Source organism: Bidens hawaiensis, unplaced genomic scaffold (assembly GCF_021521415.1).
Source record: "Bidens hawaiensis isolate Kalapana, Puna unplaced genomic scaffold, B.hawaiensis_p1.1 tig00005019_1, whole genome shotgun sequence".
NCBI classification, from domain to species: domain Eukaryota; kingdom Viridiplantae; phylum Streptophyta; class Magnoliopsida; order Asterales; family Asteraceae; genus Bidens; species Bidens hawaiensis.
In genome coordinates this window covers 1,147,930-1,161,795 of record NW_027491318.1, presented here as the reverse complement: position 1 = coordinate 1,161,795, position 13,866 = coordinate 1,147,930, and positions in this window count along the sequence as shown.

Genomic DNA, 13,866 nt, shown 5'->3' with positions numbered 1-13,866 from the left:
CCCCTGAATGTAGTTCTCATAGGAAGCAATAAAAGAAGCATAGAGACCAAACTGCTCTTCAGCAGACTTGACACTCATAGGCATCTTGGAGTAGTTGTTGCTGGGAATACTTGGAGAGCAACTACTCTTGCTTACCTGGGGTTGAGAACCACTCGATCCACCTGCTACATAGCAAACATCACCATTTGTGTTGACTGACACATGCCCCTCATGTGATGAATTTGCGCCCGACTCTCCCTTCGAGTAGTAGGCAGCAGATTCAGTCTTCGATCCTGAGCTAGTGTTGACTTTAGCTCCATACATACCTGGATCTTGAACCTGATCCATAGGTGTCTCTTTTCTGACCATGTTAAGCTCAAAGGTTCTGAGCTTGTTGACTACCGTTTCTAGATCATATGTGGGAAAGTCTTTGTCTTCCCTCATCAGCACAGTGTACATCTCCCATTTTGGTGGGAGAGCATCTAGAAGCTTCTCAACTATTTCTTCTTCTCGGTAGGAAATTGAATAGTTGCTCAATTCAGTCATCAGATGGTAATATCGAGTGATAATATCATCTAAAGATTCATTCTTCAAATACTTGAAGACTGAGAATTGGGTTTTGAGCAATTTTATCTTTGAAGCACGGATTCCTACATTCCCTTCAAATCTGTTCTCAAGAGCTTCCCAAAGCTCTCTTGCTGACGTATACTTTCTAAACGTATGAAGGATCTCTTGTGGAAGAGCCATAGTAATAGCAGCATGAGCCTTGCTCTCGGCCTCATACATCTTTTTCTCTTCTTCTTCCATTTTGCTATACTTTTTGATTTGATCACGACCTTCATACTCCATAACTGGTGGAATATAACCATCCTGGATGCATACCCACATCTTCGCATCCTGGTATTTGACATATTGTATGAACCGATCCTTCCATGCAACGAAATCGGTTCCCTTCAGCAACCTTGGGGCCTTAGTAGCTGACCCTGCTTCTACTTCCATCTTTACTAACTCAGAGATGTTAATTGACGACATCTTTCTCGAAAACAGAGAAACCCGAAAAAAATCAAAAAATTTTCTGAAAAGTACTGTAGGCGAAGTTACGGATAACTTCGCTTAAGCCTTAACTTCGCCGCTGATTAACTTCGCTGAAGAACTTCGCAGATGATTAACTTCGCTTAAGGTAAGCGAACTTAGGAGGTAGGCGGAGTTGTAGAGAACTTCGCTGAGTTAGGCGAACTTGAGAAGGTAGGCGAAGTTGTGGATAACTTCGCTTAACCTTATATCTTCGCCGAAACCCTACGTATCCTGACGGCAACTTCGCATGATGAACACGGACGTTTTTGCAGATCTGAAATTTGGATTTTACGAGGTTTTTGACGGTGCAAAGGCTTGAATACGATGGTAGGAGGTAAGATTGACTCAAAAACACAGAAAACACGTCCCGCGAATAGTCGAAACGGGACGATTTCTACACCCGCGTGAATATCCCGAACCACACAATCGAGCAAAAGCTCTGATACCAATTGTAGGTTCCCTGGATGGATCGCACGAGATATCTCGATCTACTCAGGTGCGGAATCCCTGCGTAGATCGTTACGAGTATAGAACACGAATCACACGAACACACGAAACGAACACACGTTATATAATAACTCAAACACGTGATACGATATCACTATTACAGACACACGTTACAGCTCTCGTAACAACTCAAACAAACTAACACAAACAACTGATTCTTAACCAAACAGCCGTAACCTAGGACTATTTATACACGACAACTTCGCCTGGCATGTTCAGGCGAAGTTGTCCATAACTTCGCTTGACTAACAAGTTCGCCTAGGCGAAGTTGTTAACAACTTCGCTTAAGACATATATAAAACATAATTAACATTACAGACTCGATTACAGACACTAGACTATGAACTACTGACATTATGCACCAACAAAAGGTTTGGACTTTCTCAGCGCAATAATATGGTATTATCTAACCTGATTACAACTTCAACTTATTTATCTTTTTATTTTTGTTAAAATGGAACCTTATTTGCGTGTAGTAATACCGACCTTAAGGGAAAATTTTAACGTTCTGAGTTATTTTGCTTTGTTGTTTTTGCATGAGTCAAGCTAATCGAGTTTAAAGATCCAAAACAAAGTATATTTGTGAAAAGTTACAGTATAAAAGATATACAAATTATGTCTGAAGGGTGGGGTCCACATAAGATTCGTGCTTAATTGAAGCAAATTAAAACATATCACAGAAATTTCAGAATCATTTGTTGGAAGGTTTAGGTGGACTATAATACCAATGACTAACTTAACACCAGTCCTAATAAAGCTGAAATAAAACTGTGACAAAAGGGCAATTTGGTCAATATGATTCCCTGCTGAAACTCACAAAAATATGTAATTGTTTACATGTTTGTAAATAGCTTTGAAGTTCATTTATTACTGTCTTTGTTGCTTTTCATTAAAAACCAAAAAAGTTTTTGTTTTTCCTGTTTTATTTTTGACTGTTTATGTTGGAATACAAAATTTTATAAAATTAATTGGAAACATACTTAAATGTAAGTGTTTTTCAAGATCATTAATTTGGACTTGATAAACAACTTTTTGTTGATGTTTGTGGTGGTAAATTTTTAAATGGTTGAAAAATCTTTACAAGTATTTGAGTATGCTTATATTGTTAATTAAGATTTTCAACTTACAATTATCATGAGTAACAGGTCCCATCAAGACATGAAGCTTGAGGTGAGGTCTATTAGACTATCAAGAATTGAGGGGGAGAATTATTGAAGATTTTAAAGATTTAGTTCTAGAAAATGTCAAAGACTATACAAACAGAGATGATAATGTTTGAACAATTGTCTGAAGCTTGACGTCAAATGTTCTTTGCACTTAAGGAAGGAATTGAGAATTTGAAGGAGATGCGTTGAGAAGACAAGTGATACCCAGAGCTAAAATGCTAAAGCACTTAATTTGACTGGAAAGACACGGAAATATCTAAGGTGGGGTTTATTAGTGCATACGTCTATCGCTTTTGTCTTTGTCAAATGAAGGTGCGTGGAGTTTTAAATGAGCTAAAATTGGAGCATTTTAGATTGAGTAAAAATGAAGATTTTATTATGTGAAGCGACAGAGAATTTGAATACGAGCACGTGGGCGAAAACAGCACGTAAAACAGAGTTATATCGAAGAAGTTATGAGCAAAATAGTTTTCTGTTTTGCCGGAGCATAACTTATGCGCCCGACTTATGCGCCGGATGAAGACTTATGCGCTAGAAATGCTCTAACCACCCTATAAATAGTAGTTTTGACATATAAATTCATAACCTTTTGGTCCAGAACGTATATCTTGTTGTAAACCTTGGCATATATGAGAAACAGAGAGAAGTTAATGAGAAACCTTGTTGTTTTCGATAACGTTTAGGGATTCCGCACCTTCACGTTGATTATAGATATCGATATACGTCTTGTTCATGACATGAACACGTTCCTACACCATTGTTGGGCATGGTCAACAGATACGCACATGGTGCTCCGGTTCGAGCATGTATTAGAGGAGCATGTCACTTATCAAAGATTTCGTTCGATGCAGCTGCTCAGACACAGGAGCTTTGATTGGCGATTGATCAGGGAGATGGGTCAAGAGGACAGTATTCGGGAGTTATTAACTAACCAATGGGCCGGCATACTTGCATGTGACTCGATCCAGTATGTCGAGCTCACACGTGAGTTTTACTCTACATTCAGACACACGGCCATTGATTTCGCAGAGCCACATGCGATATCTATTGCTCTTAGTTGGCAGACTTACGAAATGTCTGTGCCAGAGTTTGCAGTGGCCATTGGGTTTTATACATAGGCGGAGATACAAATTCCAGCCATTATTCAAAGTATCCAGGGTTATCTTCAGCGAGGATAGGATCGGGAGTTGTGGATACCCGAGGGGAGTTTGACTGAGTTTTGGGAGCAGATAGCAGATGGGGCCCACTCTAGTTCAGTGACAGAGTCAGCCATTAGGGATCCCTTATACATGTACCTTCACAGGATTGTTGCCTACACTATCGTCGGCTGCCACTCTGGCCACAAGAAGTGCAACAACCTTGATTTGCTCTATTTCTTGTCAACTATTGGCCGTCGGGAGGCCAACATAGCTATGATTCTGCTTACTTCTTTTGGCCGGGGTTCACGTTTGGAGGGGGCGTCAGTACGGTTATCCCTGAGACCCTACATTGCGCGTCTGGCTGAGCATTTGGGGTATTTGACAGGTATCCCAAGGATTATTTCACTGCGGGGCCGGTTATTGAGGTTATTACATTTGAGGATGCCCGGAAGGCCGGAATTGTGAGTTATGGGACCCTCCACGATGGGTCCCGGTCAGACAGGGCCCACAGTTAGGGCTGTCATAGCATATCGGACATGACACGATAAGACACACACGATAAGACATGATGACCTGTGGTACTAAAAACGAAGATGACACGATAACTAATCGTGTCATTTTTTCTAAACACGAACCTGTTTAGTTACAGGTTAACCTGTTAAGGACCTGTTTAAACATACAATGAATAATCATGTGTAATGAAACAAAAATTTCAAAACAAGCACAAAACTCTTAATTAAAACATAATCCATAACATATTTGAAACAAAAAAAAAAACACAATCCTTAACATATATGAAACAAAAAACTACAAATTCATAACATAATTGAAACAAAAAACCATAGAAAAAAATCATAACATCCATTAAAAATATAATAACGGGTTCTGACAGACATGAGTGAAATGTCGTATATAAGTATGACTTTAAGTTTAGGACTTGATTAGTGTATATTAATTTATTTCTTTAAATTAAAAATCTACATATGTTACTTTGGTTAACATGTCTTTAAACTGTTATGACACAAATTTTAACATGTCTTAAACATGTCAACCTATTTAAGGCATCAAACATGTTAAGCTCAAACCCAAACCTGTTAAAACATGTGTTGGGTCATGTCATGTTAACAGGTCTGTGTCATAAATTGACAGCCCTGCCTACAGGCCCCACCACCTCCAGGGACAAATGTTGTAGCTGCTTTACGTATGGAAGTACCTACACAGACAGCATCTTATTATCCCACGCATTCAGAGGCCGCAACAGCAGCATCCTCTGAGAAAGTCGTCGTCGCAACCAGCACAGCCGCTCACACTTGAGGGTTCACAGTAGGAGATGCGGGGTTACTTTCGTATTCTATTTACTTATTTTTGCAGATACCGCCTCCTGACACCATGAGAGATCCTGACGAGCAGGCAGGTGGCCAGCCAGAAGCTGGTGGTGTTGCTGACCAAGGAGGAGCAGCTGGTGATGGGGAGTAGTTAGGGACACAACATACAACCTGTTATATTTTTGGTTTTATTTTTCCCTTTATTTTATTTTTACTATCATGGTCTGTACTTAACTAATATTATATTGGGGAAAATGTATGGGATAACTAGTTGGATAACACATGTATATATTATCGTTTTTTGCAGATTTTATTTTGTATATTGTGTTGTATTTGAACTTTATGGGTGTTGTTCACTATGAAATCTCACGAGACCTTACTCGTCCACCCAGGCTATGAAGGGGTTTAAAGGGCTTGTTGCATACGCTAAATGCAACCGCCATTACTATGAAAGTGAGTTAGGTCTTTTAACAATTTAAATCGTTTAACAAAATTTATTATGAAACTAAATAATTCTTCTCGATAATTAATTTTTGTAAAATTAATTAAAATTATGTGTGCAAAATTCTTAAAACATCTACATATGGTAAGAAGCTTGCTTTTACACATCTTAAGATTTTGCAGATTCAGTTATAGTCTTTGGAGAAGACGAGTTGTTCACGAGCCATGTTTAGCACCGCATAGTCTCAGGTGATTTTGGTTTCATAATTTATTTTGTTATTTTAGTATAAGTGTTAAAAGTGTAATTGTATGTTTAATTGTTAGGACCATCACATTGAAGCCAAGTTTTTAAATTGTTAAAGTCAATTTTATCCCTATCCTCTAGATGTTCTTTAAATGCTTTAAATTTTTAACATTAAGGACAATGTCAACCTCAAATGTGGGGATGGGGAAAATTAAAAATTTTTATTGCCCGATAGTACCTCGAGGGTGTTCAGAAACCAAAGTTATTAACTGTTAATTACTATTATTAATGCCAAGTTAGAGGTTTTTGGTCATGGTTGGGTTTTGAGCTCCTCAATAGTTTTCCTAACAATTTTTTTAAAAAACGAGTTAAAATAGGGTCGTTTAGATGGGGATAACGAGTCAAGGTGACGGGTATTCATGTTTCATATCGGCAGCCCTAATATCCTTCCATATTGTGAGATATAGCCCCTATACATAATACAAATATTGTGTGTGTGTGTGTGTATCAAAACATGCCATATTATGATTTGAGTGTAGCCGTTATGTTTCACAGAATTAGATCTTGCTTGTCATATGCATGTCGAGATCTTAATACCACCACCTGTATAGAGATTAGGACTTTAGAAAACCGTACATATATATCCTTGCTTAATAAAAATTCTTACCCTATATTATCACTTAGGAGCCCGTTTGAACCTTATTCCTTTTTGTTTGCTAAAGCCTGTATTACAAACCATATCAGCCTTAGCCTTTTATTTTAACCCTGTGTGATGAAATCTAGTTCGTTATGGTTGTATATATAGTCATTTGTAGAGCATAGTACACAATGTACGTATGTTTCAGTTAAAGTTGTATATATTTGATTCAATAATGTTTATCAATTGTTGGCAAAAAAATCAGGAAAAGCCAAAAAGAATTATCAGTAATGTTATAGTTGTTTGTACATAGCAGTTTTTGTTTTTGAATTATTTGTGTGGTTGTTTGTTTGAATAAACAGGTTTCATCCACCTTAGTCACTAAATATGTCTATTCTGCACCCAAACCTAAGCCTCAACAAAACCCTTAGTCTGAGTCTTTATACAACCAATGGTTAATGGGTGGAGATATGACTGACCGGCTAGTTTATTAAATTGTGACTCATATTTGGTCTTTTAAGGGTAGAGATATGATGTACGAAAAAAGTATTTTAAATTTTATAAAATAGTTATAATATATAATTATCGCTTTTCACCTGAAAACCTACTTTTCTTTTTCTGTTAAATTCTCGATAATACCCGGTTAATATTATATTATTATTTAGTTAACTTTATAAATCGCTAAAATAAGTTTATATCGTTTAAACCGTTAAAATTAGTTTATAATTCCGTTAATTTAAATTAATTCATTAAGTTTGTAATTCGTTAAATGTTTAAACTTTAATTCGTTAACCTTAATTCAACATATGACCCGTAAATATCATAAATTTGTAATGTTAAATCATACAAATCGTTAAAGTCCGTTAAAACTCAAAAATAATATTATAATACAAAATGCCGTAACATAATAAATCATATATAAAATAATGCTTAAACCCTAAAACCAAATTACTTAACTTTACAATCCCGGTAGCTAGTCCTTGATTTTGTATCTTCGTTGTTATTTATAGTTTTTCTAATTCAATCTCTTTGGTTTCGTTATCATGCTTTCGGTTTTCATTGCAGTGTTTATCTTCGATTTTGATGTAAGTTTTTCATAACCCCATTTTAATGTTTTATAATATTTTGGGGTGTACCATGTCACAGTTTTCTTTCGTTAGTTATGCGCTTGTTTACAAACCAATTCGCTATTATCGTACATGTTAATATTATTCGTGCATATTGTTTATGATTATACATGAACTTACTTGCAACGTGTTTATTGTCTTAATGGAGGAAGTTATGTAAACGCATACACATAGTGGGAGGGTCCGACGGGACGTACCTGCGCCATCTAATGTTTCAACTTCGGTTGTTCGTAAGGGGTTCTCATTTCCCTTATTACCACGGCTTCAACTAAAGGAGCGAGAGGACGACACTAGTTGAATTCATTTACTTTACGCTTGAATATTTATTGCATGGCGATCATTGAATCGTGCGTTTTTATATATGTATACGCAAATATATTATTTTCAACGTGCTATAGGTTAAATCGATGGTATGCTAAGGATGAAGATCATTAGTATACCTTAGGTTATTTGAATAAAGAACTTTTTTACTTTTTCGATGAAGTGTTATTGTTCCCTTTTGACTTATGAACAATTTTTGTACTTGTAATGATTTGAAATGAAAATGAAATAAATATAATTATTGTCGCTTTAATAGCTTTACAAGCTTATGATTGATTTGTACGTTACACCTGGGCGTATTTCGCTTAAGCCAGGGTGTTACAATACAAAGCAGAGTAACTTAAATAAATAGATCGTATCTTACGGATGTACCTATGAGCCCAACATGAACAATAACAGTAATACGTGACAATATACAGGTAGCTACTCCTGTATACCAATCATACAAAATGGTGTGGGTCGGCATACACAAAACCATTTCCTGTAGCAGAAACAATAACATATTTAGGACCGATTCTTACTCCTCCTAATAGCTATGGGACACACTTGCCCTTAAGAGACGCCATGAACTAAGGTCTTGTCACAGAAGGAGCACATGTTTTGCCATAACAACATGCTCATGGGACACTCCACGAGTAGCTAGAACTCAGTGTAACAAAGCATAGTGAATCAGAACATATATTTAACAAAGAGTAAATACTAACCATAACATTATAATCCATATTGGAGCATGCGATAATGAGTATAATATCATAATAGATATATCGCATGCTATCAAGTAAAATAACAAAGCATAACCTGAACATGAATCGAACGGATGGCCAAATGAATTGAGATGTCAAAGATGTTAGGAGTTCCAAAGGTAAATTAAATCAACATGGTTTATAACAATCGAATATGAAAACAATAAGACGGGGTTAGAATATGTATCTTAAGCCAAGATCAGAAACTGAGCTAACAGATTACAGCTACATGATCAAGAAATTCTACAATACTATCGTGTATGAAATTATTCTCATTAGATCCAGATGATGGTATTTTGAAATGTTCATTCATAAATTGTTGGCGGATAAAACTCTTACAAAATTCGTTAACCTTTATTAACATATGATTCTTTTAATGGTATTATTTGTTGGGTTTCAATAGTGATCAGTTAAAATTTTGTTTATTAAATCTGGATCAATAAACGTGACAAATAAGAATTAATCATATTAATTAATAATTATACGCAGCGGAATATATAATTAATCAGCACCGAAAACTAAACCCGACAGGATCCGGTTACAGACAATACGGGTACGAGTCAAAACATTAAATATATAATTATAAACTAACAATATATTTAAGTTTACCTCGGTTAATAAATAACCGGTTGAGACACCGAAGGCTAACGAACCGAGCTAGGTGACACAACGAGATCAATGACCAACGGTGGCGGTGCACGACGGAAACGGCAGCGATGGTGGTGTATGACAGCTGCTGTAGGCGGCGGCAGTTGACGAGCGGCGGCAGGCTGCGGTGTAACACCCGTCAACTTCCGGTTTAATGATTTAGCGCGTGTAAAGTATGTATAACTCTCGGGACTTAACCGACGTTTCTCGGAAGCATTTAAGTCATCCCGGTACGTTAAAGAACTTAACTTTTCCTTCCATTTTGCCTTACACTTCAATTGGGAGGGGCCTAGATGTAAAATTTTTATATTATAATAATTAACAAAAGGGAAAATCTCATAGAATAATAACCAACTTTCAAAAGTGTTCCAATTAGGTCACTGATGCATATTTTCCCAAATCGGGTCACTAAATCTTCAAGTCAAGTCTCATCGATTTTGTGTACGTCAAGAAAGAAATTGATGATAAGATGTGGCTGTCGGAATTTGCAATATATGTAGTTAAATTTAAAAAAATTTTAAAAACGTTTATTATATTAAAATTTAAAAATAAAAAATAAAATTCACGTCACCACTCAACGTCAACTTCAAAAAAGAGATAAAAAGATTTCCTATGTGAAACAGAAAAGAAATTGGCTAAAATAACATGTTAAAACTTTTAATTTAATCAAACACGAAAGTTGAGTGACCTAATTGGAACACTTTTTAAAGTTAAGTGACCTAATTGAAACACTTTTGAAAGTTGGTTACTATTATATGAAGTTGCCCTTTAACAAAACCCTAAACCCCCCCCCCCCCTTTGCAGTCCTGATCGGCGCAGCCAAGAACACCCCCCCCCCCTTCTTTGCTTCGATTTTTATGTCATTCCAAGGCATCTAAAAGTGATTCAAGGTATGTACTACAATCCCCAACACTCCTTTCGTCCAACCCTAGTTGTTTCGATGCTCAATTTTGTCCATTTGTTTCGTATGGCAGATTTCGGGTTGAGTTCAATTGACCCGCTTCCCGTGGATAAAAATTAGAGTTTTTGGTGTAGAAAGATTCCCAGATATGGCACTTACATCATATTAAAATTTCGTGGTCATTGGAGGTGTTTAGGTCGGTCAATTGATTTTAGTTCGAAAACTAGGGTTTTTCGGGTGTAGAATTGCCAATTGTTGAGTTTGATGCGTTAATCGATTGAGTGACCAACCGAATCAGTTTTCACAGCCCTTAGGGGGTATAAGGGCAGTGGGAAAATTATTTTTTTAATACTCGGGGCTGAATTGGTTGGTGATTTGTCAATCGAGTCGGTTGTGCGCGAATTGTTGTTTAAACGTTAAAGTGAGTGTTGTAAAAAGGAACCGCCACCCATATCGACTCGTGTGGTATGTTTATGATAAATGAGCAGGTTATGATGAGAATTTGGTACATTTGGGGCTGATTTGCTTGATAATTGATTTAAGAACTTTTTTCGCGCGTATTCGACTCGATTGGCTTGCAAGCGGGTAAATTGTACATCATGGTTAACCCCGATCATGATAGTAGGGTGGCTTCGGTTAATTGAAAGGTCTTAGGGGCTGAGGTAAAGTAAATTAGTATGGGCTAGGCCTTGGGCCAAAACAATCGGGCTTGGATGGTCCGGTAGATGAGTGCGTTAGTATGGGCTGGTTTGGTAACACGTTGTGTACAATTTACAGGCTCTTACTTGTGGGTGTGCACTTAGGGAGTCCTTAGCTCGTTGCTGGTGTTTGGTTGACCTCAGGTGAGTTCTTGATGCCCCGTTTAACTCTTTTTAAGTTTTGGGCTAGCATGCACACCTAAGCGATTTTGCTTGATGAAATGTTTTAAACTATTTTGCATAGGCTTGCTAGTATTGGTAGGCCTTGGAATGTAATAGAATGTGTGTATGTATTTATATTATTGAATGGCCAATATTTGGCGAATGTTGTAATCGTTATCGACTACGGAATGTTACCTATGCCTACTTCGTGTTTGCAGAATGTTACGTTTTGGGGTTGTACGTTTTCTTGGCCCTGAATGTTATTATTGAATGTTATATATATATAGGAATGCACATATAGAGATGTTCATACGTAAGGATGATTATTTATTAAATGTGATGACCTAACTGATGTATTTCCATTTACAGTTTTAAAACCGTTGGAATGATTATTAAGACTTTTGTTACTTATTTAAAACTTGAACTCACTCAGCTTAAGCTGAATTTGTGTGCATGTTAGTGTGAGTTTCAGGTTAGGAAGAGGATGCCTTATTGCTTGGACGTGTACGAAGCTACTTGGACGGGAAGGGCATACGGGATTTGAAGACTTTATTTTTAAAAATTTCCTTTTAAAAATTTTTATTAAAGATAATTAAGTTGGTTTTGGGCAAAATTCCCGGGTTTTGGGAACTTATTTTATTATTTACGTTTTCCGCTGAATTTTACTCTGAAATTGGTTGCTTAATGGAACGATTGATTTTTTTTAGTTTAAATATTTTATAAGTGTTTTGTATGATTTTCAACTGTGGGGTTCCTGGGGTTCGGGGCCTTACATGCGGACAAGCTGTGGCACCAGCAGGCAGTAGCGGACAGGCGGCGGTGGCTGGTCAGGCGCCGGCAGTGATGGCGGCGGTGAAGCAAGTGGCCGGCTGTTGGATGGAGGAAGGATGAGATGGACTTGTTAGGATTAGTTGTCCAGTTATTAAAACATCATATATTTATATAGCCTCCAATTAGGTTTAACTAATCTCATTAGTTATAAACCTAATAGGCCAACAAGTCCAATTCTTACTCCAAAGCCCGCTCCATGTAATTTTTATCTCATTAAAGTGTCTAACCCGGTTAACTAACTTAAGCGGGTTAATAGTTCGTTACCTCACGATGTAACTCTCACGAGTCATGACCCGGTTGCTGTATTGACTTACCCAAACCGGTCCATAATACCAACAGTCTCCCACTTGGACATTTTCTGGTTAAGTTACTCAATACTGACAGCCAGCGGTGCTCTAGCTACACATAGCTTCCCCCAACAGGTTATAACATTTTAAATTCATTAACCAAAATAATCTTGGAACACACTATTGCAAGATAACGAATTTATGGTAATCGTTGTCATATATCCTTTCTGTATAAGACATCAATTGAACAATGAGACATAGATCAGGTTCAATCTCATATGGCATTCAATCATTCTAGTTCTCGATCAAGAATCAAAGTGGTCCAATCAAACACACAGTTAGTTTGGGTGAGGCCTCACACTTTACCAGTTTGAATCAACTAGGGCGCCAAGATGTCTAACTGTTACATATCATGTAAGAGTACAGAATCCCATCTTGAATACATACAACTCCCACTAAACTTCAGATCATTCCCAACCAATGCCTTTATAGCTGGCAGTTACGCGACAGCGGTTAACACTGATCAAAGAATAACCTTTAGTAAACGAAAGTTCTAATATGTATCTCAGGTCTAAGGATACTAAATGAGTATACCAGTATCAAAACATCTTATGACTAAGATCCATGAAGATGATTTGATGCGAGTTACATCCAACGTCATTCATAATGAGGTCTGTGAGTTTGGAAGTCAACTCCTTGAGTCCAAAGTCAGAATAGTCTTAATTTAGAGTCGTTCCCACGAGTCTGACCGACTACGGATAATTTAGAATACAATATTCAAAGATTAAACGTATTAAAACCGAACACAGTTATATTATTCAACATTTGCATTTAACCATTAAATCAAAAGAGAACTTAAAGTATAACTGTTTGAGATGTTCACACATCCAAATACTAAATCAAAACAAACTACTAGGTTTTGATCTGTGTCTTCTTTGCTTATTATGATGTCCCCTCGTTCTAGTATATCTCGTATATAGTGGAACTTAATTAGAATGTGCTTGGCCCGGTGATGAGATCTGAGCTCTTTGGCTTGAGCAATGGCTCCTGTGTTATCACGAATTACGTCGATCGGTTTCTGAAAGCTTGGAACCAGATCGAGGTGGGCTATGAATTTCTTCATCCAAGCAGATTGTGAGCGAGAATCATCTCTGTCAGTCTGGAAGCTAGCATCAATGTAACACCTTACAGTGAGCTCTTCTTCCACTCCTCCAAACACTAAGAACATGTCTTTCGTCCTTTTCAGGTACCTCAGAATGTTCTTCACAGCAGTCCAGTGGGCAATGCCAGGGTTCTGATGAAAACGACTAGTCATGCTCAGTGTATACGAGACGTCAGGTCTAGTGGATAACATAGCATACATTATAGAACCAATCGCTGAAGCATATGGAATCGCTTGCATGTGCTTAGTTTCAATGTCCGTTGCCAGAGATTGCGATTTGTTCAACACGGTTCCTTTAGCAATGGGAAGAGCTCCTTTCTTGGAGTTATCCATAGAGAAGCGTGCCATTACTTTGTCTATGTACGTACTTTGACTCAGCCCTAGAAGCCACTTAGACCTATCTTGGTAGATCTTAATTCCTAGAATATAAGCAGCTTCACCAAGATCTTTACTTGCGAAATAAGAGCCCAACCA